This window comes from Equus przewalskii, chromosome 9, assembly GCF_037783145.1.
Source record: "Equus przewalskii isolate Varuska chromosome 9, EquPr2, whole genome shotgun sequence".
Taxonomy (NCBI): Eukaryota; Metazoa; Chordata; class Mammalia; order Perissodactyla; family Equidae; genus Equus; species Equus przewalskii.
In genome coordinates this window covers 35450188-35476771 of record NC_091839.1, presented here as the reverse complement: position 1 = coordinate 35476771, position 26584 = coordinate 35450188, and the positions used below count along the sequence as shown (strand labels likewise).

The window sequence follows — 26584 nt, the reverse complement described above, 5'->3', positions numbered from 1 at the left end:
ACCTTGCTGGACTCAGTAGTTCTTGTAGTCTTTTTGTAGATTGTTTGAGATTTTCTGTGTAGATAATCATGTCATTGGCAAACAGGGACAGTTTTATTTCTTCATTCCTGACATGTGCCTTTTATTTCATCTTCTTGCCTTATTGCTTTGATTAGAGCTTCCACCACTGTGTTGAATAAGAATAGTGAGAGTGGACATCCTTGCCTTGTTCCTGATATTTGGGGGAAAGCATTCAGATTTTGATCATTAAGTGTAATATCGGCTATAGATTTTTTGTAGATGCTTTTTATTAAGCTGAGGAATCTCTCCTCTATTTCTATTTTTTTTAAGAGTTTATATCATGAATGGGTATTAAATTTTGTCAAATGCTTTTTATACTTCAATCAATATTTTCATGTGATTTTTCTTCTTTGGCTTGTTTACATGATAGAGTACAGTAATTGATTTTTGAATAGTCAATCAGACTTACATCCGTGGAATAAACTCCACTTAGTCATAGTGTATAATTCTTTTTACATGTTGCTGAATTCTATTTGCTAATATTTTGTTAAATATTTTTGCATTTATATTCATGAGCATTGTTAGTCTGTAGTTTTCTTTTCTTGTACTGTTTTTGTATGGTTTTTGGTATCAAGGTAACAGTAGTTTCATCAAATGATTTGGGAAGTGTTCCCTTCTCTTTTCTGCGAGAGATTGTGTGGGATTGGTTTCAATTCTTCTGTATACATTTGTTAGAATTCTCCACTGAAAACATCTAGGTATGGAGATTTCTCTTTTGGGGAATTTTTAGATTATGAATTCAGTTTCCTTTGTCTTTTAATTGGTATATTTATATTTAATATAATTACTGATATGTTAGGACCTAAGTCTGCCATTTTATTTTTTGATTTCTATTTGTTCTCTCAGTTTTTCATTTCCCTGTGTTTTTTTTCCCCTGCCTCCCTGTGGGTTACTTGAACAGTTTTTAGAATTCCATTTTTATTTATCTATAGTATTTTTAAGCGTATCTCTTTGTATAACTTTCAAAAAACTTTTCACATAACTCTAAATATTCTTTTATATATGTATAACATCACAATCTACTGATGTTGTCATTTTACCAGTTTGATTGAAGTACAGAAACCTTACCTCCCTTCACATCCCTTTATCTCCCCATTTGTAATATAATTGTCTTAAATATTTCCTCTATATTCATTTAGAAGCACATCTTACAGTGTTAATACTATGTCTTCAGCCATCGAACTAATTTAGAAAATTCAAATGGAGAGAAAAAGTGTATTTTTTCACCCATATTTCTGCTTCTTGTACTCTTTCCTCCTTCGTGATGTTCCAAGGTTTATTCTTTTACTGTTTTCCTTTCTTCTTAGATAATTTTACTTAGTTGTACTTTTAGCGTAGGTCTGCTGCTAATAAACTCTCTGTTTTCCTTCATCTGAGAATGTCTTGATTTCCCCTTCATTCCTGAAGGATATTTTTCCTAGGTATAAGATTCAGGGTTGACAACTGCTTTCTTTCAGAACTTTTTAATATGGTACCACTTCAAGTTTAATTCTGATGCATCTTGGAGTGGATTTCTTTGCCTTTATTCTGTCTATGGTTTGCTAAGCTTGAATTTGTTAGTTTACATCTCTTGTCAAATTTGGGAACTTGTCAACCATTATCACTTCAAGTACTTTTTCAGCACTACCCTCTTTCTCCTCCCCTTCCTAGTCCAAAGACCAAATGTTAGATATTTTGTTATAGTCCTATAGGTCCCTGAGTCTCTGTTCCTTTTTTTTTCTTCAGTGTTTTTTTTCTTGATTGTTCATATTGGGTAATTTCCATTGGTCTATCTTCTTGTTCATTGGTTCTTTCCTCTGTCTCCTCCATTTTGCTGTTGAGTCCATCTGCTGAGCTTTTTAGTTTCAGTCATTATATTTTTTATTTCTAAAATTTATATTTGATTCTTCTTTATATCTTTTATTCGTTTACTGAGACTTTCTATTCGTTGCTGAGGCTTCTATTTTTTCATTTGTTTTAAGAGTTTGTAATTACTCATTGAAGCGTTGAAGCATCATAGTTGTTTTAAAACCTTTGTCAGATAATTCTAACATTTCTGTCTTCTTGGTGTTGGCATCTACTGATTTTTTTAAACTTAATTTGAGATCTTCTTGGTTGTTGATAAGTTGAGGGGTTTTGTTTAAAATCTGAACATTTTCAGAATTATGTTATGAGACTCTGGATCTTAAATAAACATTTTATTTTAGCTGGTTTTGTTTGTTTATTTATTTCTGTGACACTGATCCAGCAGGGAAATCTGTCTTTGTTGTTGTCAAATGGAGTTAAAAGTCCAGGTTTTCCATTTATCCTTCTTGAACTGAGGGGAAGGGGACTCCTCATTACTTCTGGATGGAGATGGAAGTTTTAGGTTCCCATGAGGTCTCCACTGATACTGCAGTATTTTGTTACCCCTGGTGACTGTGTTACTTCTGGACAATGGTGAAAGACCTGACTCCATTATGCCTCTTCTGACACCATCCCAGCAGGGAGGGAACATTCATTACTGTCTGGTGAAGGTGGCAGTCCATACTTCCCACAAGGTCTCCATGGACATTGTATGGGCTTAGCAGCTCATTACTAGCAGGTAGAGTTGAAAACTCAAGCTCCCTATTTAGCATTTTCTGACAGCATCCTGGTAGGGTATTAAGGTGCCTTGTTACAGACTCACAAGGGTGGAAGTCTAGGCTCCCGCTTGGCCTTTGCTGGGTGGGTGGTGCTACAGGTTTTTCTATAATGTTTGGCTGGAATAGAGCAAAGCGTAAAATTTTCTTTCTTTATAGGTTATCTATCTTTATTTTTCTTCTACCTTTTATGATCCTTTGGCTAGCGACAGCAAACTTTCGGGGGGCTTTTTTTATCTGTACCCATTGGCATTTCTGGGTTGTTGACTTTTTCAGCTTCCAGTGTGGGACATAAGAATTAAAAAGAAAATCCAGAGAACTGACTGCTGTGTTGTTCCTTGGGTCATAATTCCCATAGCTGGTCTGCTTTCTTCTTTCTACCTTTCAGAGTCTTGTTTGTTTTATATATAATAGCCATGGTTTTTAGTTGTACCTAGTGAGACATAAAGAGAAAGGCATGTCTACTCCATCCTCCCAAAAGTGGAAGTCCAGCTTTTTATTCACTAGGAAAGTTCAGGAAATATTATGGAGTGTTTTATTACAAGCAAAGTAGTCTTTCGTCATAGAATCTTAGAATGTTGAGAATACCCAGAGGCCACAAATAATATTTGGAAATAACTTAGATATCAAAATCACATTAAGAAAGTCACTGCTATGTTGGAAAACAGAAAGATCTAGCTCCCCCTAAAATAGAAGATGTACTGTCACTCCTTGTGTGTTGGTCAATCTGCAAACTTGTTCACAGGTTCTGAGACAAATCCTAGATACCTATTGGATTTTTTTCTTCTGGTTTTTGCTGAGGCCCCCTGTGCATTCAGGCACCCCAAATGCCTTCTTTGGCTCACGGGAACTGAGAGTTACAGTCAAACTATTTACAAAAAGTTGTTCATGACTTAATATGTTACTCTTCCAGTAATATTTGCAATTTAAAGAGGAGTACCACAAAAAGGGCAATGTTCAGGAAAAGAATGGACCTCATACAATATACTTTCCAACATCAGTATGTGAAGTTTTCTGAGAAGGGAGAAAAGATTTACCAGAATTCTTCAAATTGTGAGAAATTGGTAATCATCTTATCACTTCACATTTAGACTAGGCCTGTATGGTGATGTATAATTTTTTTCAAAGATATGGCTGTTAGTATACATTCATGGGGACTTTCTATGTGAAAAGCGAATGTGTAAGGATGTGAATACATTATATTCCACTTGATCAAAAAAAAATCTGGCCTAGGGCACAAGAAAAGAGATTGGTCATATGGGGGATCATAGGGCCAGGCTGTTCCAGCTCTAAATAGTTTACTTTATCCATGAACCCCAACATAGCAATTAGAAATGTGGCTCCAGGTTCAATGAGGCCTGGGTCAAATCCCTGATCTGCCTTTACTGGTGGTATTGCTTCAGCGACTTTCTAAACCTCAGTTTTCTCTTATGTAAGGTAGACATAGTAATATTATCTGTCTCGTGTGAGATAATTCACATAAAGTGCTGAGCACAGTGCAAGACACATGGCACAGACTCAGTAAGCATTAGGTAGTAAGAGTTGAAATCTTTGAATTAATAAGGTAGCTTTCCCCTCACAGGCACAGGCATGTTGCTCTGGGAATAGGGCATCAGTGTTATGTTGCCTTCCTGGAAAAGTACTCCACAAGAATGAGAGGCTAGGAAACGTACGTGATGTGAGAGAAGTTTGTGATCTTGTGAGGCCCAGTCCATCTGCTCGTGCACCTATCACCTCTTAACTTCTCTGAAGATTGCATTAGAATACACACATCCTTTATATTGTCGAAAACTATGGAACTGCCATAGATAAATGTCTTGCATCTCTCTCTTAATCACATTGTCATTGTTTTAAGACATTTCAAAATGAGAGATGTGTAGTGAAGCATTAGTTAAAACATGTTTGGAGGCCAGTGGAAAAGATGCCTGAATGGCAAGAAGCTTCCCTGAGCTGATAATTTTGTAAGCAAGAGCCCATTTGTCAAAATGCTAGTCATGTTTGGAAATAAAGCAGGTTTCTAGCTTTAGCCACACCCTTTGCTTACGGGAAAAGACTACCTTTTAAAGTCTCTATTGCCAAATCCTTTATATCAGATAAATTTAGTCATGGCTGCAGCAAACTGGGTTAATCTGGGCTCCAAAGCTGACCAGAAGATGTTGCTGTATTGTTCAAATCTAGAATTGTGATAAAACCAAAAAAGCACTCTGCACATATGTAAGACTCTGTCATGCCCAGTGAAGGCTGACTCACAGCATCCCCGCTGGACCTCAGGCTAAAAGCGAGGAGTACAGTGAGACCCACCTATGAGAAACCCTCCTACCACACTTAGCTTGGCTCTCAGGATCATTTGGTGTCCAGGAACTCCATGGTTGTGCATTTTCTAACCTCAGGTAGCTGAGCCCAGCATAGCATATTGTATTCAAAAGACATTAAATATTTGTGAGTTGAATTTAATGAAGTTTAGTTAAATAGAAGAGAAACCAAGGCTTGAAAGATCATTTCCTCTTGAAGAAGGAGAAACAGAGGAAATAAGTATTTTTTGAACACCTGTCATTTGCCAAGAGGCAGGATAGTTGCCAGGATAATGTGTTATGGCAAAGAATACAGGCACATGAGGAGTTTGTACATGTCATCAGCCTCAAGCCTGGACCACTTAGTTGGAGAATTAGCATGACTCCAGCAATGTGATTCTTTTACCGTATTTAGGGGAGAAGCAAGGTACAAGAGGTAGGCTTGTGGAAAGAAGAAACTAGCCTCCATTGAGCACCTACTATGTGGCCAATACCATGTTCATCAGTTTACATAGATTCTCTCCTCGTTTCCTCAACACCTCTCAAGTCAAGCTTCGAAGTGCAGTGATACTCCATAGGCTACCAGCCCTTGAGTATCAATGTCTGATAGAATAATATGTTACTTTTCCAAATACTATGCATTTTAATGGTGACCAAAGAAGTGGTGTAAAGATGTGAGGCCACAAACTCTTACTGAGCGATCTATCTATCTATCTATCTATCTATCTATCTATCTATCTATTGAGAGCAAGAACCCAGAGGGCTGGAGTGCCCTCACTCAGTGGGGTTTAACTCCATCTACCCATGTTGTTGATGTTAACATCTTACCCTGGGGGTACCATCTGACTGGAAAATGTTATTAACGGAAAACAATTGTGATATATTATAGTGACTCAAAGTAGATGCTGGTTATATGTACTTAACCTTATCTTCTTTTATTTTTCTGTCTACTTATTTTTTTTCTTTCTTTTCTGTATGGCCGTAGTTATTTTTGTGAGGCTGATGCTGGCATAGCCAGAGTACCCTCCTATGCTACTCCAAGGTCAAAAATCAAGTTGGGCTTTGTTTTCCCTCTTGCACCCATGCAGATACTGTTATTGGGATGGCAGCCTGGCGCTTTGGTGAGTGTAAACTATAGGGACATCTAATGGAGCTTACATTTACAACACCATATATATCATTTTCCACTTTTTATAAGGTCATCGGCACTTAAATACCTAAGTTGGTTATTTATATGTCGATACCGCTGAGACCTGAGAGGAGACCTCAGTTAAGATTCCAGGCCTACGAGCTCACCATTTTCAGAAATACCCTCCTGGATCTGGTGAGCCACCACCTCTGGCAGAGCTTTGCTCCCCAGAGACTGAATGCCTGTACAGTTGCTACATGGCAGAGGCAGGGTAGGTGGACTGATGCTGGTTTTGAGGCCTGGTGCATCTCTTCTATGGCCCATCTCCTAGAATTACCTCTTAACTTAAGCCCTGCCAGTCTGTGAGGGTTCTTCTTTTGCTGGTTTCTGGAGGCAGAAGATGAGAGCTCCTTGTTTGCCAGTCCATATTTTATTCTTCTTAGTCTCTCCAACAACTCGCTTAGGCCTAGCCCACACTAGATTCTGGATAAAGTGAACGAAGGAAGGTAGGAATGATCTGATTTCTTTTTATGAATTATAAGATAACCTTTTCCAATCACTGCTTAGACACCTCCAGTATTGGGCCCTCATTAGATCCATAAGGCAATGCTTTCATTTTAGAATTGTTTCAATGTTCCTAATCTGGAGCCATTTGTGGCCACCCTATAATTTGTACCACTTCCTCCCTTCTTTTACCCTTTTGAAACTATAGAGACATAGAAGCCTCTCATATGCTTATAGACATGAACTCCTTTGATGCAATTCACCTTTTTTGCAGGCTAAACATTAACCTTTCCTCATAGAATGTGGTTTTCATTCCCACATTCTTTTCATCCTTCATCATCCCCAGTCCCCTTCTTCTAGAAGTTCTCTGATTTATCACATTCTCTACTTAAAATGTAGCACCAGCCCTGAATACCTTTCTGAGACACGGCCTGGCCAATGACTTGGGTGTTCTTGTCTGCATCTGTCTGCCACCCCGCTACCTACTGAGCTCAAGGTACCCAGAAAATGCAGCTCAAGTTCACCTCAGCAGAATGCACTTTCTTCCTTCTTTGCTTGTGTTTCTATCCTGAATCCCTTCTTAACTTTCCCACCGTGATAAACTAGTTATAAGGAAACTTGAGCACACCCTCTCCCTGTCACTCCTAAAAGCAGGTCCAGGAGGTTTTCACAAGTAACCAGCTTCTCCGTGTGTTCTCTCATCAGTCTCTATCCTGATGGTCCTCTCTGCCTAAAGTCAACAAAACTTCCTGATAAGAAGGACCCCCAACCTCAAAGGCATGTCTCTATAAAAGCACCATCCCTTAGAGAAATAACAGTAAGAAATGAAGAAAGCACTGATAATCTCTTTATGTCTTTTGATAAGGTGTCTATCATCTTCACCTCATCCCACCATATTTTATGCTGTCTTGACCCTGAAAGTCAGGCAGCAAAAGGAAAGTGAGAAATTGCTTTTCTCTTCTCAGTCTTTTTAGTATCTCCTCCTTATTTCTCCCTCCATTGAGCCACATGATATCTTCTACCACTGAGGTGGGATTAGGAAGAGGAGTGGAGGCTGACACTGTACACAGTAGAATGGGGATCATCTCTGGCATTTATTTGGTCGTTTGGTGCCTCTTAATATAGCCCGAGATTGCGTTGGTTTCTTTGTCCATTGTTAGACAGTGCAAGTTCTTACTGAGCTTGTGGCCATGAAAAATTCCCTTTCTATGCTTGTGCAATCGCCATTTGAGGCACAAATTCAGGATTAAAATTTATCTTTTTGCTTAATATAACTTGTTACTAATTAAAGCATTTAAAGTCTTGGATTTGACTCTGGCAATAATTTGGATCTAATCGGTAAACAAAGTTTAAATTTCTGATTTGACATAACTTGTTGAGAAGTATTTATGTAGAAAACTCCAACCCACTTCATTCTGTTTGTTTATATGTTGTTAGTAGTGGCTAGTGTTATTACTTTGTGATCAGATTGTATATAGTTTAACGACTTTTTTAGAAGTTATGTTTTCTTTGTGAATATGATGCTGTTTTTTATAAGTTTTAAATGGGTGCAGAAAAAGATGTACTTTATTTTGGCCACAAAGTTTGACAGTCTTGTGCTGCTTAATGATGGGGATACATTTTGAGAACTGCGTCCTTAGGCAATTTCATCATTGTGCGAACATCATAGAGTGTATGTACACAAACGTAGATGGTATAGCCTACTATGTACCTAGGCTATATGGTACTAATGTTGTGGGACCACTGTCGTGTTTGCTGTCTGTTGTTGACTGAAACATTGTTATGCAGCACATGACTGTATCTACTTACTCATCCTTACTAATAATTTCATCCAGATCTTCTTTATCTTTCGCTTCTTATTGTTGTCGTTTGCTTACTTGAACTGTCAAAGACTAAGTGGTAGTTTCTGTTATTACAATAAAATTATGTTTCTGTTGATTTCTCCTTGAATATCTAATAGTTTTTGATTTATGTATTTTGCTTCTTAACTATTCAATTCATAGAGTTTTGTGACTATTTTATATTTCTTATGGATTGTATCCTTATTGATATAAAATGTGCTTCTTTGTCTTCTTCCTTTTATTTTGCCTTGAATTCTAATTTTTCTTACACCAATATTGCAAACATTATTTGCTTGTTATCAGCCCTTAACTGATGCATTTTTTACTATCTTTTTACCTTAAATAAATAGTATTTTTGATGACTGTCTCCTATCAATTTGGATTTAGATTTTTTGACTCCTTTTGAGATTATTAATTTTTAATAAAGAAGTTTAAACAATTTAAATTTTTTGTCATAACTGAAATGCATTTTTTAATTTCTGCTACTTTTTAGGTTATCTGTTTTAGATAGATCTTCTTATTTCTTTCTTGTATTTTGAAAAGATTGCTAGATTTGACTAACGAAAAATGTCTTAATATAGATGTCAAAAATCAAAACACTTTAAGCAAAGATGAAACTCAAGTGACCAACTGAGAGAAGTATTTTCAGTGTATGGTACCACCAAAAGATTTACACCCTTAGTCTTTTAGGAGCTATTCTGAATCATTTGAAATTATGGATAAGGGTCAGCTGAATTATGAGAAAAGTTCATGAACATATACTTCTTAAAAAGGGAAAAACAAATGTTCAATAAATAAAGGAAAAATACTCAAACTCACAAGTCAGAAAGAAAATATAAATCAAAGTAATAATTTGGTAGAAATTTTTACCTATCAAACTGGTAGGTCTTTTTATCACAATATCCAGAGTTTGTGGATTTGAGTAAAAAGGGTAGTTTCATAAGCAAAACTGATACATTGAGGGACAATGTTGAAATATATATATCAAAAGCCATGAAAATGTGCATTCTGTTTTCACCAGCAAATTTATAAATGTGTCATAGAAAATAAAATTATTTTAGAAAATAAAAAAATGCACAAATATCTATCTACAATTATATTTATCACTAATATTTAAAATGATAAAATATTAAAAACAAAATTAAAATTTCAGGTAAGAATTTGGTTAAATAAAATATACTAAATCTATAAGATGTAACATGAGGCAGCAATTAGAAATTATGTTTTAGAAGAATGTTTAAAAGTCATGAAAGATTTCACATGAACACACATTATGAAAAGTTTGTGTGGAATGCAAATCCAATTTGTTGTTGTATATATATTTATTCACACACATTTGGAGATTGGTAAAAAAGAGATTGGAAGGTTATAAATCCAATGTTAATATTGGGATTTTTATTTCTTCCTTATAATGTTTAAGATTTTAAAATTCTCAAGAATGAACATGTGTTATTTGCATTGTTAAAAAAGACAATATTTCTAAAAGTTGAGCAGGACCGTTGCAGAGTGCTAGAAATTTGCCATTAGACTAATAGATAATAATCTTCAATGTGGCTGTTTAAACAGCGGTGCGTCCCCCTAGCTGGACAAGCCCTGTTGTCTTCATGCCCACAGGATAATCATGGGGGACTTTGTGAAATTCCTCACAGGCTCCGACTACATTTTGATTACCAGGAAATAACTGAGGCCCTTTTAGTATGAATTCCTCTGAGTGAAGCTCAGGCTGGCTTTTAGTATTCACAGATTTCTTTGAACAATAACAACCTCTTTTTAAAATATAGGAGTTTCCAACATAAGAGCCATAATTCATTGAACCTCTACTATCTGTTTTATATACATTATCATATAATTTTCACAAGCATCTTAAAAACTAGGTGCTGGGCCCACCCCATGGCTGAATGGTTAGGTTCATGCACTGTGCTTCCACGGCCCATGGTTTTGCTGGTTGGGATCCTAGAATCTATAACTATGTACTGGGGAGCTTTGGGGAGAAGAAGAAGAAAAAAGATTGGCAACAGGTGTTAGCTCAGGTGCCAATCTTTAAAAAAGAAACACAAAAACCTAGGTGCCATCATCACAGTCTTCTTGCTGAGAAAACTGAGGTTTCGCATGATTAGGGAATGACCCAAGATTTCATAGTTGGTGTTGGAGGCAAGACGTAGGTCCTTCTCCTGTCTTTCAGTTTTTCATTCTTTCCACTGTCTCCATTTAATCATCCATAAGATTGTGTTGAATTTTTACTTTTATGCTGTGACATTTAGATAGAATAGAAATATCTTGAGGGGGTATTAAAGAAATTTCCTATTAAATAGGGTCTTTCCTGAGATTATTTCTATAGAAACCCCCCAGGTCCTCACTGGGAGGGTTTCTTAGGGCTACCTGGCTGGAGCAGTTTTGGGAAAAGCCTTGAGGTTCCCACAGGCAAGGACCTCTATGGAAAAGGAAGGGGTGCTTTTGGTGGGGTGTCAGGTGGGTTCCTTGCCAAGAGTTTTGCAATTGTGCCCCAAATGGGTTTTGTTTATTCTCTACCCCAGGATTTCTCCGGTCATACGAAAAGAGGGTTGAGGGCTCTAGTCCTCACAGTAAACTTCTCTGGAGTAGATTAAATCTTCAGTCCTCCAGCTGCTGCTTGGACAATAACTTTGAGGACCAGGGGATTCAGGCGGAGGAAGAGAGAGCTATAGCCAGGCCAAATCGGAATCCTAGCTCTACCATTAACTCCACGTTTGGGCTTGGCAAAATACATAACTTCTCTGGGCCTCATGTTTTTTCTTCACTAAAATTGGAATGGTACTTGCTTCAAAGAATGTTGTGAGGATTAAATAACATGTAAAGTGTGTAGTATTAGCATTTACTCTGCTTTCTGCCTGTTGTTTCCGACAGTTGTTAACCAGACCACCCTAGGCGTTGGCATGTTGGCTGTGCCCCTAGACATCGTTATTGTTCCATGGTCGATCTTACTGAGATAGTGCCCTCTCTAATAACCTGTGTCAAAATGCCCAAGTTTACAGTAACCAGGGGATATACTGCAAAGACTGAGAATTTAGTCTTCTAAACTCATACACACACACAACCATGCTGATACAGAGGATCTGACTGGGTCAAGCAGTGAGTCATTTCTTAACAAGTTAACAGAGCATATTATTAGTTGTTTGTCAACTTAAGAAGCAAAGATTGGAGAATGGTAGGGTGGAAATGCAGGGCTAGAATATTTTGATTAGTGTTGTGACACGTTCATAAGTTTTTTCTACAAATATTCACAGAGCAGACACGCTGGGGTAAGTACCACAGAAGACAGGGAAAGGAGATGCTCTCTGTGTCCTTCAGGAGTTCACAATCTGGTGGAGAGTGTGGTGAGGCGGGCACTCAGGTGATTGAAACTCAGGGCATTCTGCAGTTCGGTAGGAGAAGGCGAGGCTGGAGGGGGCGCTCCATTTCAGTGCTCCGGCAGCTGAAGGGGCCAGACGTCTGCAAGGCATCAGGGTGCCTCAGGGGAAGGAGGGTGGAGGCAGTAAAGACCATGTCTGCCAACTTCCCAGTTTTGCCTCTGGCTAGCTTTATTACTCACATGTGCAAAGCTGAGCTTCAGGATCTGGATGCAAACTCACTGAGCTCTTCTGCAGCATGTGAGTACTGCTAACAGAGCCATTGGTGTTGGCAGGGTGGGCTCAGAAACACAGATGAGACCTATAATGGTGAGGCTGTGTGGTACAGTTCACAGTGCACGGACATTAAGGCCCTGCTGACCACTCACTGACAGACAAATTATTTATGTCTTTGAGCTTTAATGTCCTCCTATTTTGCATGGGGATAATAATATGTATGTATTTTAAAGTTTGGTGTGAAGATTACTTTTTGAGAATGTTCGTAATTCGTATTAAGCCTTTCACAACTAGTAATTTCCTTCTTGCTCTTTCAGCTGCCATCACATGCCTTGCCTTGACGTGGACGAAAGTTTCACAGTGTTCACTGTGGTTAATGGCAATTACAGTCTCCTTCATCCCTTACTGTTGATTGTTTTGAAACTACAAGCTTGTCTAGGATAGACCAGGATGTTGCCATGAACTACATGTGGCTGTTGATAAACTTTGATTAATAATTTGGTGTCATGATTTTGTAGAATTTTAAAAATTCAATGGGGTTATCTTTAATAGGCAAGTGAGTCTAAGCTGCTTTAAATTATTCTCCCTTTCCTTGAAAAGTATACCACTCAGATATAATTTTTTCTGAAAATTTTCAAACCAATTTTGCATGTGCTTTATTCCATATACTAATCATAACAAAAGTGTTTTAGGGGCCGACCCGATGGCCCAGTGGTTAACTTCAGTGTGCTCCACTTCAGCAGCCTTGGTTTGGTTCCCAGGTGCAGACCTACATCACTCATCAGTGGCCATGCTGTGGTGGTGACCCACATGCAGAATAGAGGAAGATTGGCACAGATGTTAGCTCAGGGTGAATCTTCCTTAGCAAAAAAAAAAAAAAAAAAAAAGTGTTTTTAATAGTGAAAATGTCAGTTTTTTAGTCTTTTTTTTTTTTAAGATTTTTTTATTTTTTCCTTTTTCTCCCCACAGCCCCCCAGTACATAGTTGTATATTCTTCGTTGTGGGTCCTTCTAGTTGTAGCATGTGGAATGCTGCCTCAGCGTGGTTTGATGAGCAGTGCCATGTCCGTGCCCAGGATTCGAACCAACGAAACACTGGGCCGCCTGCAGCGGAGAGCACAGACTTAACCACTTGGCCACGGGGCCAGCCCCTCAGTTTTTTAGTCTTTAAAAGAATAAGCAAATATATTTATTTAGGAGAAAGAGAGAGAGGTGGGATTTTTCAGGTTGCCCAAATCAGAGAACTCACTTTTTAAAAAAATAGAAAGTGGCTATTCCATAGTCTTTATCACAGTGAATGGTTTGGGTGCAAAACAGAATAATCAGTTTATCTGTTTTCCTAAAAAGAATTCTTTTAAAAAATTATATTGTTCAGGGTATATTATGTCTACTTATGAAAAGTCTAATGATTTAGGTGATGTTTTATCTGTGGATTAGAGTATTACAATACTTTTCTAGGTTTTTTTCCTCTTCAAATTATAATGCCTGAAGGAGATAAAATTTGGTCTCATGTTATTGCACAAAGGGTTATTTTTTGCCTTGTAATTTTGGCTCTTGGGTTTTGGCTCAGAGATTCCTGAATATGCAAAAATATGAGGTGGCCATTTACATTTCTCGATTTAAAAGGTTTATCTAATGTTGAACAGAGGGCATGTTGGGACTGGGTGAAGTTATCACAACATCATTTTGTTGGGCTCTCTTTTTTTGGAAAACACTAACTTCTCACCCTGAGGGCCAGGCTCTGATGGGCATACCTGGGTAACACAGGAACTGGAAAAAGCACCATTGGACCACCTGTTTTAATATGTAATACCCAAAAAGTACGTCACAAAATCAGGTTGTGATATTAAGCTAAAATATTTTGTCATCCCATGGGTACATGGTGGGAGACTCAGTTTCACCTGGTTGGACTATAAGACAGTGTAGATCTTTGTATTTCCTAAGTCATTTTCTTCTACTTAGATTCAAATTGTAGGATGGCGTATATCTGCAAAGACCCTCCTGGGTAAAAGGAGTTTGTGTTTCTGTTTTCAAAGAACAGCAAGACTGTAGAATGCTGGTTTTCCTAAAGATGATTTGGAGGGTAGAATGCTGGTTGTCCTAATGATGATTTATTCTGAAATTTCTGTTGGCCTTGGCAAAGATAGCCTCAAATTTAAAATCACAGTCTGAGTTTACAGTAGGTGATTTTACTATGTTAGTCTCTAAGTTTAAAGTGTGTCATGGAATAAACAAATTAAATATTGGGTTGGAGGGTTTCACTGGCCACAGTAGTGCTTAGTAAGTGGTTTCCAGTCAATAGATTGGAGGGACAGGTGAGGACATTAGGAACTGGAAGAGTAAAATAGGAAAATATTTCCCCTTGTTAATACACCAGAAGTGCTAAACATTGTCTGCTTCCTTCTATTACGGTGTAGACCTACCTTCTTTCAACAAGGCTGCGGAGCTGTAACCCAGCACCTCTCTGATAAAAGGCTCACATTCCTCAGAGTTTCTTACAGACTTCACATTGTAATTACACCCCACCCCCCTTTTTTTTAAATGGCATGAGATTTTTAGCTGCTGGGGAAAATGTTAGAAAGACAACAGTGACAACATGAGTTTCTAAAATTCTGTGAAGTTTGGTTCTAAATGAGTGAAGGAGTTTGGGACATCCAAACCATTTCCTGATTCTATTTTCATTTCTATTCTCTTGATTTTGCTAAAATAGAACCACTGATTGAGAAGCTGGCTGGAAATATTCAGAGACTTGATACTCCATAAACAGTGTCTTAGTCTGTTTGGGCTGTTGTAACAAAGTACCATAGACGGGGTGGCCAAGGCACCACCTGCAAATACCATCACGTTGGGCATTAGATTTCAACCTATGAAATTTGAGAGTATACAAACATTCATCCATAGCAAGCAGATTTCCGCTCCTTGTGCTTTAGGATTTTTGGGGAATGGGGATAGGATATAGCACCTGGACAATGTTCACACATATTGTCAACAGAAAACTTAAGAGAAATGTGTTTCAGCTACTGAAAACATAATGAACACTATATGTCTATATATATTAAGTGCCTACTATGCGCAAGGCAGACATGATTTTTGTCCTCACAGAGCTTCCATTTCAGCAGCATCTTCACTAAATAATGTAACAGTAGCCTCTTCAACCCTTCCATGAAGCTTGGTAGTGCGTACCAGTAGCACGACTAAAATGTATCAGAATGGAGAAAAATTGAGAATAGGAACAAGTGGGAGTGGAGGGGAAAAAAAGAATAAAAAGAGATGTGTGCTTAGTGAGTAGAGGTAGAGATAGGGAGGGAGGCTCCAGCGATTGTGCTGGGAACCCCTCAGTGGCCCAGACCACCCAGCCCTGAAGTACACATTGCCCATTGTTACAACATTGCACACCACTTTAAAGGTAAGATCCTGTCCCCACCTAATGTGTCAGGGAGCTGGTATTATCAGTTTGGGCCAGTTACCCAGAGTCAGACTCGGCTGAGTTGCTGAGAGAAAGCAGCAGGATTTCTGACTGCCAGTCTAGACTACACTTTCCCCTTTTATGGCTCATTATAAAAACAGCTTGCTGACCTGCAAGCTGATAAGTGCCAACTGGAGTTAACTCACTTGAGAGGAAAATTATTTATGATTACAATTTGGCTGCAAGGCTTCTTTAGTATTTCTGCTGCCCTGAATCAAGAAGTGAAATTAGCAGAACCAAAAATTGCGTTTTCTCTCCTCTGTGGAAAAGATATTTAGTAGCTTCACTGGATCACAATAGATACTTGTCCTCAGGACACACCCAAATAGCTGTTGCTGAGCTTTTCCCTAATCATACACTGTCTTTGCTGTCTAACTCATCTTCCGATTAAACACATTTCTTCACAAATTTTCCCTTTTCTTTAAAAAGCCTCTTACGGTCTGTCTGGGTTTTGTAGTGACCTATTTACTTTGTGTGTAGGTGGTTTCTGTGACTCCTCCAGCTCAAAAATTTAATGACTGAATCTAAATTTTCAGCTCTAAGCATAATGGAAATCCTTACCAAAATGCATGTGCACCTGTTTGCCGTCCAAAGTCCTCTTGAGTTTGCATATTTGTGGTTGTTCAGCTCAGTAGATTAGATTGTGCTAATGAGGCCTAGGCTGTGGTTTTCATGTGTGAATGCCAGTCAGTACACAGGTCCCACAGACCAGACTGTGCTCTGAACCCAGAGAGGATCCCTGCACGTGTATGGCCATGATCCTGGAGGACCAGAAGAGAGAATGAAGGCAAATCTGAATAAATCTGTCACAAGTCAGTTGTAAGCCTTCTTGATGAGGTGTCTCATCTCAGTACCAACTTCTTTGCATATGAATGTGAGTGCATAAATATTCGGTGGATGCATCTGCAAGTTTTTAAAGTGAGAACTTAACAGGTTTGAGCAAGTCCCAGAAAGCAGACTAAGCAAAATTACCATGGTGCCAGTACATGGGGTGGAGTTTCCATGAGTTAGGCCACTGCTGCTCAATTTCCTGCCTCTTCAGCCATGGAAAAACACAAGCAGCAGTTTTCTTCATAAACCATTGTATAAATAACTCTATGTGCTCAGGGGTGGTCAGATCCAAAGAACTTTGCAGAAAAGTCTTCTCTGGCCATGGAGAAACCAATTGTTTAGCCAACATCATGGATTGAGTATCTACCTTGTGGCTAGCTACCCCATGGAAAGAAAGGAAACAAAGGCCTTTTCGAGGGTTAGGGAAAGGACTTCCAAACATGTGAAAAAGATATAAATAAGTGAACAATGAAAACATGAGGAAATCTACTTACCCAAATAAAATTGGACACAAGTGGCCAAGTATCCTCATCAAGGGACAGCTTCATGCATGAAGTGATTCTTGAGCAGAGTTTTGAAGGTATATCCAATACAGTATAGTAGGAAGGATATTCCTGCAGAGAAGTTAGACACGAATGGTGTTTATTGGGTGGGTTGAGAGCACAAAGTATAAGCTATGCAAGTTCATTTCACCAGTGCCATTGTCTGTTTCATCTTAAAAACCAACCAAACAAAAATCTCTCCTCAAACTTAACAACCCTTTGTAGCTAGTGCCACCCTAATCCCTTCTTGAAGACTGTACACAGATATGCTAGTCCTCCTCTTTTTGGACACATGGTAGCATTGTACTTCTCTGCCTTGTGTAGTCATGTGACTTGGCTTGGCCAGTGAAATAAAGAGTGAAGTGTCATGTATTGCTTCTAGGAGAAAGCGCTTAGTTGCCATGTGAGACACAGCAGTTCTCTTTCTCTTGTTGCAACAATTGTAAATGCATGTGTTGCGTGGAGCCTCCTGTGTTGAGCAGAGTCCCCTGAAGACCTGCATTGGACATGTAGCACAATGAAAAATAAACCTATGTTGTGTTAAGTCCCTGAAATTGGAGAGTTGCTTGTTCCTGCAGCATGACTTAGTTCATCCTGGGTAACTCAAATATTATATTTTCTCCATGCCTGGACTTTCTTTCCCTCCTCAACTCCCTGAACTCTGATTTCTACCCCTAACATTTGAAAGAAGCTATTGTGGAAAGGTCACAGAGCTGCCATGTACAAGGATGGTTTCAGGCTTTATCTTACTGCACGCCTTTGCTGTATTTAATACGCCTGACTACTTCTTTGTTAAACTCTTTTCTCCTCTGGCTTCTGTGACATCACTCATTTGACATACCTTTTAGATCATTCATCATATGTTTTACGTATAAAACCCAAATAAATCTCATCAATTCTCCCAGTTTTTAATTAATATGTATGTAACTAATATGCTGATGACTCCTAAATGTGTACCTCCTGCATAGGTACATTCCCTACAGCATAGACTTGTACATACAATGATCATTCAAAAGCAACATGCTCACAATTGAGTCTCTCCTCCCGGACCTGGTCATTCTGCAAAGTCACAAAATCATTAACTGAGAATCTTATTTGATTTCTCTTTCTCCTTCAATGATAGGTCCCCATTACAATTTGTGATTAGTTCTGCTTCTAAATTTCATTTTCTCATATCTTTCTTTCCACATTCTCCTCTCTATAGTCAATGCTATAATCCATGTCCTCGTTATTTATCTACTAGGTTCCTTAATAGCTTCTGGATTAGTCTCCCTACATCAATCCATTCTTCATGGAACTTTTGGAGAAATCTTTATAAAATACCAAAATTGTCATGCTTTTGTCCTCTTACTTAAAATCTTTGATGTCACCTCATTACATTAGAGTTAATATCTGGACTCTTTCCAGGGCTTTTAGTGAGCTGTCCCCTACCTTATTGCTGACTGGTTTCATCACCTGCCACATATGCTTAACACTCCAGCCATGCTGTTCCTCTCTTGGTTCCTTGAACCATATTCTTTCTTACCTCTGTGCCTTTGTACATGCTGTCCTCTGGACATGGACTTTATTCACCTGGATAAAGTCTACTTTCTATTTTAAAAGCAACCTAATCATCATCTCTCCCAGAAGGTCTTCCATATTCTTCACCTCTGGGATTTGGAGATCTTGTCAGCATGGTCCCATGGCACTTATAACACTGATTGGTGGGAGGCCATTCACATATCGGTTTCTCCTCCAAAACTGTGTGTCACTCAACACTATAAGCCCGTCTTTTATCTCTATATTCCCCACACCTCTCAAATGCCAGACATGCATTCAGCATGAAATAAATGTTTGAGGAATGAATTAACAGCTGGTGGATCTGGAAGACCCATGATTATGAGCTTTGCTTTTCACTGATGAACTTTTGCAAGCCATTATAGACATTTAAGAGGGGGATGATATCCAAATGATACTTGCAGAGGGTAATTAGAATGGAGGAAGTAGGCATTTGAAATTTATCAGAGATGGTGTAAAGTCTGTTGTTGATGGTAAGAATGGGGAGGAAATGAGAAGCAGTAGGACTATGGCTTTTGGTTTTCATGAAATTAACTTTTCACAATTCTCAGTGTAACTCACATCTACTATGTTTAATGCCAGTATAAAGTGTCAAAAGCATAGTTATTAAATACTTTGTAAATTCAACAGAAGGGAAGCCAACTTATTTTGAAGAGGTAAACATTTAAGCTTTAAACTGTAATCTTAACAGAGTCTTCAACTGTTTTTTTAAAATTAATATTACCTTAATTTTGACATTTATGACACAGCCTAAGACTCTTAGCCTAATGGGTCTTTGGTTTTCTTTCTTACTCTCTTTACTGGAAAGTCTAACCACTTCTTTTATTTGATCAATTATCCTCAACTATTTTATTTTACTTTTGCATTTTTTTTTTTTTTTTTTTTTTTTTTTTTTTTGCCTCACTGGAATACCCAGCTCCTGGAAATGGAGAAACGGTGATTGAGGGTGGTCAGCTCTTACCAGAACCATACAAGTGGGTGAAGAACAAGCCTCTCAACACTTCCTGGGCTCTTGAATCCTGTGTCCTCCCAGTTCTTTCAGGGCTAGCAGCTTGCTTATCGTTAGCGAAAGCTAGGCATAATTTCAAATATCACATTGCAGAAAGATCACTCTCCCTATCATCAGGAAAGAAAAGAGAGACACAGAGGAGAGATGCCTTCTTATATCTGGAAACTGGCACTGTCAGCCATTTGGAACTCGCCTCCCAGACTCTGTCTGGCCTTGGCTTGGAGAAGGCAGGGTTGCTGTGTAGCACAAGGAGGTGCAAAAACAAACATGGGCACAAAACCAAATACTTGACTGCAAGAAATGTTCTGAAAGTTATAAAAGTGAAATACTACTTCCAGCTGTCACTTTATGCAAGGATTAAGTTGAGCTCAAGGGGCTGTAAAAACTAAAAAAGAAAGCGAATTATTCATTACAGTACCTATACAAGTTGCAGAAGATGCCTGGGTTTTCTACTGGTGGATTATTTGTGATCCCTTTGTCAACTCATCTGCTTACTTACTTGTCTTCATGTATATATTTGAAGACATGTTGTTGCTGCTTCTAAGGTGGGTGGCAAAGCTTCATATTCTTCTTTTTTCTCTTCTTCTCCCCAAAGCCCCGCAGTACATAGTTGTAGTTATAGTTGTAGGTCCTTCTGGCTCTGTTATGTGGGGATGCCACCTCATCATGGCTTGATGAGCGATGCTAGGTCTGCGCCTAGGATCTGAACTGGCAAAAGCCTGGACAGCCCAAGTGGAGAGTGCCAACTTAACCTCTCGGCCATGGGGCAGACCGCCCTTTCTTTCCTAGCCAAGAGCACCCTACCAGTGGGTCATACTTCCTTTAGTATTTGTTACTTCTTGTGGCGGCTCCCCCTTTGCCTCATAATCTGCACAAAGCAATGTTGTTGAAATGAACATTATCATCTGGTGATGAGTATGTAAGAGCATTGATCACAGCCGAGTGAATATTAAGACTTTGTGATTGACAGGCTCTGTTTACATAGATGTGTTCCCATCATTATCTGCTAGCCATTGACATCCATGATGTTTTTAGCTCGTCATCATATTGTTCTATCAAAGGTATTCCTCATTGGCTCAACATTCATTAACTGATTGGATAACACATCATGCTCATATGTGACCACAGGTACTCAGCCTCTGGGGATCTTTCCATTGACTCAGTTTTGCCCCATTTCAAGGCCAATAGCAGCTCAGAAGCAAGTAGCAGAGACACAGAAGTTGGCTTAGCCACATTTTGCACTAACCCAATCTACTTTTCCTTTTTAGTACGGCAGTTGCTGCCTAAAACTCAAATAGGTGTTTTATTGGTCTTCAGAGGAGTAGGGTAGGGGGGATTTATTTTTCAAATATTGTTTAAGTATAAGAACCCAAGTCTTTCTCCCTATCGTCTAAGATCCCATCTCAAATCTAGTATCTTTCAAACTGATTGCCTTTAGTAGACTTTTGATTATTCATGACGCAGGGACTCCTGAAGCACAGGCTTATTACTGCTCTTGGAGAAACATTTCCACATGTGGACTTGGGAGCCATGCACTAGCAGAAAAATAGGCTAATCTGATCATAAACCATGGAGCTCTCCTAAAACTGTGTAAACATCGACAGAATTATTTCTCAAAGTCCGTGCCAGAAGGAAGGCAACATTTTTGTGAAGTATGTGAACATTCATTCAAATTCAAAGCCTTCATTCAGCCCGAGGAATTTGTACTGAGCAGTATGTCTCATCCTGTGCCAGCCAGCCCCCAGAGTAATATTCTGCAAAATTAAATATTTTTGCTAATGGTGTTGTTCCTTAGCCATTTAAAAATAGTTTCTAATAAAGGAAAATGTCAAGTCATGTCAAAAGTAATATTTTATGCCATTCAGCCATTAAAATCTTGAACTGCATAACAAAACTCACAAACTCTTTCACCATAACCTTCATCATCCTGAGTAAGCAGTCACACAAAACCAGGGCTGAGAAACACCCTTTCTCCTTTGCCTATAGATAAAATATAGTAGTTACTAATTGTATACGCTCTTTGCTTTTTGTTTCAAGTTTTGCTTTGACAGTATTAAGTTTATTTTTAAAAATCTGTCAGGAAGAAACTATCAAACAGCATTGTGATGTGAGAACACTATTAGAAGGAGAAGCACAGTTATATTTTTTTCACAGAAAAATATTGTAAAGAGCTTTGCACTCATGAGTCAGAGATGTCCTCAATGAAGAGCTTGCAACTGTGAAAAAAAGAAATGTCTGTAATGTCCATAAGAGAAGATACCCATTTTGAGCAACAATGAGAGAAGTTAAGGCTAATGAAGGATTAAAGAAAAATAACAGCCAATAACATTTATTTTACACTTACTATGTGCCAGTCACTATGCTAAGTACTCTCCTGACTTGAAGTTATCCCATCTTCCTAACATTCCCATAAGATAGGTTCTATTATTTCCATTGTACAGTTGTAAGATCAGAGGCACAGATAAATTTAAGTAATCAAGAGTTATGGGCAAGAATTGTGGGGCAAGGGAAACCGGTTTTGTTTTGAGAATATAACATTCCTGTATCTTGAGATTCTCATTGGCTTTATTATAAAGCACTTATGAAGAAGATGTTTTTAATGATCGCTATCCATTTGGATAGTCTCCCTTTTACACTTAATTGTGTTGGCTCATAAAATTAGTTGAAGTACTCTAGGACAGGAGTCCTTGAACTTTGTTCCTTGGACCCCTGAGAACTTTGAGACACTTTTAGGGTGCCTGGCAGGTCAAAATTATTTTCATAACAATACAGAGACATTATTTGCATTTTTCTCTGTGTTACATTTGCACTGATGGGGCAAAAACAAAAGTGGGTAATGTTGTCCGTGCTTTAGCACAAATCAAGGCTGTGGTTCCAAACTGTGCTAGTGTTCATTGTATTCTTCACCACCAAATATTCACAATAAAGAAACAAATAAACACATAAATAAATAAATAAATATATTTTTTAAAGCAGTTTCACTTAAATTGCCCTTGCTGAAACAGCATAAATTACTAAATTCATTGTCTTGACCCTTCAATACACATCTTTTTAATGGGAAGTACACATAGATCACTTCTGCTACATATCAAAGTGTGGTGATTATCTTCAGGGAAAGGACTTATGCAATTATTTGGGTTGTAGGCTGAACTAGCTGGGTTTTCCATGGAACACCATTTTTATCTGAAAGCATGTTTGGTAGACAAACCATGGTTATTCAGAATTTGGTACACATTTTCTCAAAAATGAACAAAGTGAGCCTATCTCTTCAAGGAAAATAACTGACATTGTTGTCAATGATAAAATGCAACTTTTAAAGCAAAATCCAAAACTTAGAAAAACACATCCACCACCATGAGCTTGAAAGATTCCTAATACTTTAAGACTTTTCTATAAGACTGAGGTCTCATAGATGCATGTGATTTTTAGATATTGTATAATAACAACTGCAAGTGACCAAGGCATGATTTTATAAAATCATACCTGAGTAAAAGGTCCATTCAAAATATAAGATAGATCAATGGGTATTAATGTAACAGAATATGAAAAGTTTATTGCTAATATTTCAGATTCCACACTGGAACTAATCTTTAAGAAATTACTGCTAGTTGAGTTTGAGTAGAAAGATAGAAGAATATCCATAATTCTGAAAAGACTATTAGAATACTCTTCCCTTTTCTTTCTACATATCTGTATGAGGCTGGATTTTCTTATATGCTTCAACTAAAATAGCATATCCCAGCAGGCTGAACATAAATGTAAATATTACAATTTGCATCCGGCCTTCTCCTGTCCAGCTTTATTCTGTTAATCCAGACATGAAAGAGATTTGCAAAAATAAGAAACAATGCTACTCTTCTCCCTAAATTTTGTTTTGAAACATAGCTATTTTATAAAATATGTTTAATTTCCAATACATTAAATATCAATTGATACAATGCACATAACAAAAGGTCTTTAGGGTCTCAATAATTGTTACGGTTATAAAGGAGTCCAGAACCCAAACATCTACAAACCTCTGCTCTTGGGGAAACATAGCCCACAAGAGAGAGAAGTTCATCTGCTCCCAGAGACTATTGGAGGGAGGACAATCGTGTGGGATGTCAATGAAATGAAGGTAATAACATGGCACAACAGGGCGGATCAGGGCCAGCCAGCAAAATGGATTAGGTTGTCTACGTTTTATTTTAGTTTACTAAGGAAACTTTTCCTAAAGTGATTTTTAAAGCAATAGTACTAGCTTGTTCTCTCTCTAAAGACATTTTGTTTTTATAAAATTACAGCCTGGAAAACACACTATGTGTTTAGTCTGAGTAGGTAGCCTGAGTTGTTTGTGAAATACCAGATCTCAGATTTGTGGCTGTTCCTCAAAAATAACTATACGACACCGGCAATTAAATTTATGTATCATTTTGATTATTTATACTTTAGTGAATCAAAGGAGGTAAATAATGGTCTGCAGCCGAGCACTTCCATCAGCATTTCATCAGCAAGCCCTTTAGATTCCCTCCATTATGAAGCCGAGTACAACACATAATCTTCCCATTAAACAGTCTGGAGGGAACCATCATCCATGCCTGTTTCCATCCTAACATCTTCCCATTTCTGGAGTTGGGTCTTCCTGCCTTGCAAACATGCCCTTTGAACCATGTAGGGCAGGCATGTTTAGTCTCAACTATTTTCACATTTTTCCATCCTTTTACTTATGACATTGTCAATCACTCAGAATTAGGGTTTCTACAGACCTGCTTCTCAGAGTACACAGTATTGGACACAAATATAATATTGCACTGAACTGGGCTACCATCTGTGCCAATCTTCCTCCACTTTATACGTGGGACGCTACCACAGCATGGGTGGCAAGTGGTGTCGGTCTGCACCCAGGATCCAAACCAGGTCAAACTGGCAAACCGGGGCCACTGATTCAGAGCTTGCTAAACTTGATCACCATGCCATGGGGCCGGCCCTTGTATTGCTTTGTAAACTCCCTTTCAGCTCAAATGTACTTCCGTCTCTGAACAGTTATTTAAACACCTCACATTCTGGCAATCTTGCCCTCTTTTCAACCCCTAGAATATTTATCATTTGACCATTCAGTGCTATGCTGGGAACTGCACTGCTGGTTATCTTTTTCTGTGTTTAGATCCTGTTTCTCCAAATACACGGGAAATTCTTTGAGAAGAAGCATGCCTCCATATGCCCCTCACAGTGATGAGCATGTACCTTGCACATGGTGAATGTTTAATAAATATGGGTTGATTGTTTGATATGATCTAGGTCACCATGCCGTGTTGTATTTTAATAGGCAGAACCTAGTATCTGCCACAGACTCTGGGGCACTCAGGCAGCCATTTCTGAGTCTGTACTACCCAGGATATGTTAGATTTAGTGATCTAGAATTGAAGGTGCTCTCTAACCCCCAGCCAATGCTCCCTGCCCTTTTGACCATTATGAGTGCCTGTTTATCTTCTTGCCTTCATCAACAGGAGCTACTTATTTAGCAGCCTGACTTAAGATATTCCGTGTATATACTCAATGAAGGCTTTCTTTCACTATTATTTTTCTGTGGAGGGTAAAATGCTGTCTTGTTTTTCCAGTTCTCCTCTTAAGTGTGATGATTTAGATGTTCCTGCTGTTAACTGGCAGCTTTTCCATTTCCTTCTAGCATCAAGTGCCCCAGACTCCTCCACAGAAGCCACTAACAAGCTTCTTGCCTTTCACATCCCTGGTTCATTAATAACATAGAATTTCAGCAATGCCTGATGTTCTGGACCTTATCTTTTCCCTTTCCTTCCATTAGAAAACAAACAAACAAATAAGCAAAGGAAAACTTTTATTTGCTGCAGTCACTGACTCAATCTTGGCTGCTTTAAGATCCTAAAGCGAGAAGCCTGGATTCAGCTTTTCAATTGGGCTGAAAGTTTACAGATTTGACCTCAACTTTCAAAATGAGCATGCCTTCCCCCATTTTTTTTTCTGTCTCTCTCTACTCACGTTCAATATTTCTCAATGGGACTTCATGCTTCTAAGTGTGTTTCTTCCTTCTTCTTGGTTAATATTGACCAAATTCCCAAGTATATAGGAAACAATCCTAGGGACTGTGTGGATGGAACATAGAAATGAAAACGTTCCTGCCCCATCCCTTCTGCTTGACTTCTGGCTCTAAATGATGCCATTCATTCTACCCGCCTGCTGGCCCCTTACACAACTTTCTCTCATTCAGACAGTGCCAAAAAAGCATCAATGCCCCTTTGTTCTGCTTCCCTTATAGCCTCGCAACAGCACAGAGCACAACAGAACTGTCAGTAGCGCAAATGCCATTCCTGTCAAACCTGCTCCTCCTCGTGTCCTCTGATGAACCAGCAGTCTGCAGCTAGCTACGTCTTCCCAGGGTGGATTTATGAATACAAGGCCTGATGTCTTTCCTCCCAAGTTCTGCCTCAGTGCTTGTTAGAGCGGCTAAGCCAAATAGAGAGCCAGGCCTGTGCCTCTCAGCAGATAACTCAGCTCCTTGGGGTCCTCGCTTCAGTTTTTCAGCTCACATACCTCAGTGGGAGAATGGGGTGTAGTTTTGCTGTCTTCTCGATGTCTTTTTTTTCTGCTTGTGTGTCAGGGCTCAGAAATCCCCGTACCTAGAAAATACTTAGAGATAATTGCAAAGGAAAATAAATATATTTCTGCCTCCTCCAAATATGCATAAGTCATCATTCCCATGTTCATAAACACATGTTGAGTCTGCCTCAGTGTTCTTGCCTCGACAAGGATGATGTTTTACTTTCCATTCTCTGAAAAATTTTAAATTTCATCTCTTGTGAAATTGTCTTAGGCTTCTCTTGAGACTCAAGTCCAAAGTGTGAAGTCACAGGGTTAGAGAGCTCTGCTCCCAGAATCTCTGTGGTAACAGCAGGGCTTTTATCAGCCTTCCCGGACGTCTCCCCATCTTGTCAACTATGGGAAGTGAGAAGTAGTAGCTTTTCATGGCATTACATTAATTATGCAGAATGGAAGCATTTGCAAGCCTTCTTTAAAAAGACAGAAAACTAGAGATTACAATTCTTTTTTGTTTGTGAAGTGCTCATCACTGCTCCACTTGCAGTTATCGATTTGTTTTTCCTCTTAAATGTTCCATTCCTGAATTTTGGAAACTTGGGGT

General features: G+C 38.6%; 1 long non-coding RNA gene across 2 annotated transcripts in view; it reads right to left on the bottom strand.

Moving 5' to 3' along the window:
• The window catches only part of LOC139073623 (uncharacterized), an 82439-nt gene extending 56850 nt beyond the window's left edge, over positions 1-25589 (bottom strand). For both annotated transcript variants that reach the window (XR_011522544.1, XR_011522545.1), the window contains exons 1-2: positions 25426-25589; positions 16818-16937 (exon numbers count right to left, since the gene is read on the bottom strand). This is a non-coding gene — a long non-coding RNA (uncharacterized lncRNA). The remainder of the gene's footprint in view (positions 1-16817; positions 16938-25425) is intronic.
• Between the last annotated feature and the right edge of the window lie 995 nt (positions 25590-26584).